At 45.0% G+C, this 5,491-nt stretch overlaps 2 long non-coding RNA genes across 2 annotated transcripts; both read left to right on the top strand.

The window, feature by feature from the left end:
- Positions 1-462: 462 nt before the first annotated feature.
- On the top strand, positions 463-1,311 carry LOC118415030. The gene is made up of 3 exons (XR_004831056.1): positions 463-587; positions 764-934; positions 1,145-1,311. It is a non-coding gene; the product is annotated as an uncharacterized LOC118415030 (long non-coding RNA).
- A 1,360-nt stretch (positions 1,312-2,671) lies between these two features.
- On the top strand, positions 2,672-3,134 carry LOC118415033. The gene is made up of 2 exons (XR_004831058.1): positions 2,672-2,781; positions 2,964-3,134. It is a non-coding gene; the product is annotated as an uncharacterized LOC118415033 (long non-coding RNA).
- Positions 3,135-5,491: the final 2,357 nt, after the last annotated feature.

The following is a 5,491-nucleotide window of genomic DNA, read 5'->3' as shown; positions in this document are numbered from 1 at the left end:
TAGTCCAGCTGATGGTTGTCGATTAATAGTGCTGTCCGATAAAAGACTATAATAACGCTTAATCCATTGGTAAGTTTTGCAGTTTGATTGCAAGAATCTGACTCTGTCCGTGCAGAGGTCCAGTGTCCATCCCTTCCGCCCCTGTCTGACGGACAGATGACAGGAGGGTCTCTGTACGGGGACAAGGTCACCTTCAGCTGTGACGACGGCTTCCAGCTGGCGGGCAGCTCGGAGAGGATCTGTCAGGCCGACCAGCAGTGGAGCGGGAGTCAGCCTTCCTGTCAGAGTACGTCACAGTTCTTATATATCCTGCAATATTTTTGCTGTTAAGTTGTTAAAAACACTAATTTTTTCATGCGAATGCTTTGAAGTGTTCAACAAGGTGACCTGACATTAATCTTCTAATTTCCGCACAGGAAAGGAATGTCCGCAGCTGAATTTTCCTGATCACGGTATTATGACAGGCGGGAATCACTATGGTGACGTCACTACCTTCTCGTGCGACCCTGGGTACGAGCTGAGCGTGAGCGGCAGTAGGACGTGTCAGGCCGACCAGACCTGGAGCGGTACCGAACCCACCTGTACAGGTGAGAACGACTGCTTATAAGGCCTAAATATTTCTGTAGCAAGGTAGTGTCTATGTCACAAGAGAATGTGTGTAGATTCATCTGCTATGCTTTGAATAAAAGCATAGCAGATGAATGAGAACGAGAAGTAAGACAGTATCATGACGATACTGTCTTACTTCTCGTTACCTCTGTAGCGGTGACATGTCCCGATCTGGACGCGCCCCTGAACGGGAACAAAGTGGGCGGCAGCTCGTACGGCGACATCGTCACCTTCTCCTGCTCGGCTGGGTACCAGCTCACGGGAAGCTCTACACTTACATGTCAGCACAACCAACAGTGGAACGGCACACAGCCCTCCTGTACAAGTAAGACAGATTTTGTTTCAAGGCCGAAATCACATAAATTGCCTTAATTGTCGTAACTTATAGATTACAGAATAAAACTAGTGTTTTTGTTTATAACATTACGTATTAAAAATGAGAACAAAATAAAAGGTAATGACCGGCTACGAGCGCATGGTGTTTACGGCTTGAACATCTAATCTAACAACTGCAATGGGCATGACTCCCACCCAGGAAAGGTATGTCCGGTCCTGCCAGTGTTAGACCACGGTGTGTCAACAGGAGGACATCTGTATGGAGACATCATCACGTTCTCCTGTCTGCCTGGATTCCAACTCCATGGGAACCAGACCAGGCTGTGCAGGGCCGACCAGACATGGAGTGGGACACAGCCCCGCTGTGAACGTAAGTGCCGGTGGGAAAGGGATTTCGCCCCCCCCCCCCCCCGTGATCTCGCCCTCCGAGGGGCGAGATCACTAGCGTTTTCGCCCCCCTTTAGCGTTTTCGCCCCCCCCCCCCATACCCCGCAGTGTTCTCGTCCCCCCTAAGAACATTGCTTCTCGGGGGGTTCTCAAGAGCAACTGGTTACTACATATTAGGTGCGCTACCTGGCACTATACTGCACCTGGGGAGTAACGTATATGGTGTGTTACCTGGTACCTATATGGCACCTTATAACCTGAAGATGTTGTACCTCGAAAGTCGATACTATACGGTTCGGTGCAAACAAGACATTGAAATGAAAAAGACACTTTTTGTGCAGTTGAGGTGGCATAAAAAGACAACGCTATCGCGAACGTATGCATCAACACCATCTACGGCACTGAATACGTCAGCTAAATGTTTTCAATTTGTCACAGTATTTTCTATCTTGTACAGGAAATATTTCCAAAGCACCAACACAAAAACAAGTGAATAACAGTTTCTCATTAAACACTATCTACGCGCAGGTCCATATACCTGTTGCTAAATGCTACAAAAACACTGGTAAAGTTCCAGTCCTAAGAAACACGGGTAAAACACCAGTTCCTAAATAATAGAAAAACAGTCATATTGGAGGTGAAGATACCCATAGGCTAGGTGCATATAACAAAATGTGCGACATTCTAATGAATACCTCATGTACATAACTAATAAAGACATTTCATACTTCTTTTGTGGTCAATTCATGGCAGAGGCTTCATATTGGAGATATATAGGTTGCTTAAAGACAGGTGAATACAATGAAATACATCTTATGTCGAGAGTCAAGTATATGCAATAATGGGAATACAGGGGACCCAACCCTCCTTGTCCGAAACAACTTCAACTGTCTTATCAACATGTAATTACGTTAATATTAATACTATGGATGGAGTTATGTATCAGACTCGTGTACTTATAACATTCTGAAACTGCATTTTGTGATTTATACCAATCAACTTCTAAAATGTTATGTAAACCCGTTTTTTTGGGGGGGGGGCGAAATTCGCCCCCGGGGGGCGAGATCACGGGGGGCGAGATCGCTGTCACACCGGTGTTCATGGACTACAATGACTACATTACATGGACGTCGTGGATCTGATAAAACTAGTGCCACTGTATTGTGAAGGCATTCCATGTCCAGTTATCCAAAGGTTATGTTGACACTAAAGTGTCTTCTTTTGTGCCGATCGCGGATTAAGCTAATCGAATTACGTCTTTTTGGCGTGCACTTACAGGTGTCAGTTGCTCACCTCTTCCATCAACTACTAACGGTCACGTGACAGGTGGCGTCCTGTATGAAGACGCCGTAAGTTTTACCTGTGATGAGGGATATGAGTTGGTGGGGTCCCAGACTGCTGTTTGTCAAGCGGACATGACATGGAGTAGCACTACACCAGCATGTCAGAGTAAGTACAAAGTGCACCAACAAATTAAAGACAAGTACACGTAATAAGTAAAAGTACCCGGTTTTCATCCAAATCTTAGGATGTAAGATGATATATTTAAGACACTGTACTTGATTAGATTCATTGTAAGGGAAACGTTGACATATCTAGTTACCACTTTGATCCGTTGTTACCTTTTCCAGAGAAGTCGTGCCCAGTTCTGGATGTGATTCCAGACGGCACCGTAGCTGGTGGCCACCTGTACGGGGATAACACCACCTTCATCTGCTCAGCTGGTTATCAGCTGGTCGGTGACCAGCACCGCACCTGCCAGGCTAACCAGACGTGGAGCGGCCTGCAGCCATTTTGTCAAAGTAAGTTTCTGGCAATCAGAAGACTGAATTGTTTCAACACCATGTGTTTTTCTTGAACAGAGAAACTATGGCCTTGCTTTCTGTTTGTATCCTAGTGTTAAGATATAAATTTGCATGCAGTGTTGTAAATGGTACTTGCTCCTGACGTTATCTGATATTATCGTGTCTTTTCCCCAAAGAGAGATGTTGCACCCTGCCTACTGTTGGAAACGGTGACATTGCTGGAGGCACGTGCTTCAGCGACACCATCACCGTCAGCTGCGACGTTGGGTACTCCATAGTTGGGAACAGTAAGCTGACGTGCACGGAGGATGGAGTTTGGGATGAAACCCCTCCGGCCTGCAAGGGTACGGATAAGAAGTTCTCACTCAAGATACATTATCACATATCTCAGTTTCTAATTGAATATCAACACATTGAAGAGTCTCTTATCTTGGGTGGAAATAGAACTGAAAGGGCCATCAACACATTTTGGCGTACTAGGTACCATTTAGCTGTATAACGTTTTAAATTTGCAAGTTAAAACTAAACGCTTCTATATTTTTTCTCATTTAGATATACATACTATTTGTTTAGTGCAGTTATAAGAAATTAACGTTATCTTACCATTGGCTAAATACCAACCGTACACCCCTTTTCCAGAAATCTGCTGTGATGAGACGCTCACCATTGCCAATGGAAGTGTTGCCCAGACCGGAGACGGAGGGTTTTGCTTTGGAAACATCGTAAGCTTCTCTTGCAACGTGGGCCATCAATTGGCAGGAAGAGCTGCTGCAACATGTCAAGAGGATGGCACGTGGTCAACAGTGCCAGTCTGTGAGAGTGCGTAGAGGATAATAGTGCAACATTTTGTATGATATTAGGCTGGCTAATAACTAGAACATTTTGCACTCCGATAAAAGTGTTATAGTATCGTCATCTGGTTTTAAGTCTTGATATGTTAACTTCAAGTGTGTTTGCACTAATCATGGTATAACTTATTTTGTAAACCAGGGGTTTGCTGTAGTGAGGTTGGTATAATCCGTAACGGCCAGTCCACTACCACGGAGTCGTGCTACAGCGATGTCGCGACCTTCTCCTGTGACCCCGGGTTCCAGCTGGTCTCCCGAGGTGATGTCGTCTGCGGTGCAGACGGGACCTGGCTCGGACATGTGCCCTACTGTGAACGTAAGTACAGTGACGTCAACGAAATGATCGACAGTCAGTCTTATGATACCAACATTTTCAGGCAACATACAGTAAGCTATTTTTAACGGTGCTTGTCTGAGTCGTTGATTTACCTCTTCTATTTGTCTGATTTTTAGCTGATGACCTGTGCAGTCGATATGCTCTGGCAAACCCCGATGACGGCTACAAGGTTTGTTACTCGGCGGCGACGGGCGGAGAAGATAAGGAATTCTGCACCATGCACTGCAATCCACCAAAGGTATGACCTCATGGTAAAGACAATGATCTGTAGTAGATAACAGGCTATAGACAGATGCACCGTTTGCGTTCCTTCTACGTCAATAACGGAAAGCCCGTGTAACAGACAATACATCGCTATTTTGTTGTCCCGTCTGCATACTGTGAATCACAAACAAGTAAGAATTCTCTTTACCTGTGGATGATATTGGAGTTGACGTTTCAGTCATAAAAACATTGTTTAACAGAGGACGACTTGTGTATTTCCAGCTCTTGACATTAACTATTATCTTCTTAAGACATACGGACTTGGCCGTGTGGTGACGTACCAGTGTGGAGACCACACCAGCTGGCTGTGGATGACGCGAGTAGATAATCTTCTCAAGATCGTCTCAGTCTCAACATGTCAAGGTGTCAGATAAGTTCTAAAATACGACGTTGTGTCGTATTACTTCCTGTTCTATACCAAGTTATCCGATCACTTTCAGCCTGAAGTGTAGATTAATGGGTCTCAAGAGACTGGGGGAATGTAGCATATAATCTATTTCATTACCAGCCAGCTATAAGCATATGCTTCTACAACCAAAATATTATGCGAAACGCCATACTAATATAATGTTAAACGTGTTTACAAACGAGAGTTTTTGAAATCCTTTTCCTTTCTGCGCATAATTTCCGTTTGTTCCCCAACAGACCCGTGGAATCCATTCGGTATGATACAGATAGGAGGACTGACCATCACCAGCACAACCTCACCCAACCTGCACCAGATCAGGCAATACATCAGGAGCGAACTGTGGAGACAGGGGCTGTGTCTGCCGCCGTGCAGGGTAAGGACCTGTCCACATTTAATAGTGTTTTCGCAAACAACATTTACCAGAGATTGTGATATGGTCAACATACAGCGTTGTAAAATCATTCATGAAGGAAGGTCCAACCGATAAGCTAAGGCC

Source organism: Branchiostoma floridae, chromosome 1, assembly GCF_000003815.2.
Source record: "Branchiostoma floridae strain S238N-H82 chromosome 1, Bfl_VNyyK, whole genome shotgun sequence".
NCBI lineage: Eukaryota > Metazoa > Chordata > Leptocardii > Amphioxiformes > Branchiostomatidae > Branchiostoma > Branchiostoma floridae.
Note: the sequence above shows the minus strand (reverse complement) of the source record. Positions and strands in the feature narration are given on the sequence as shown.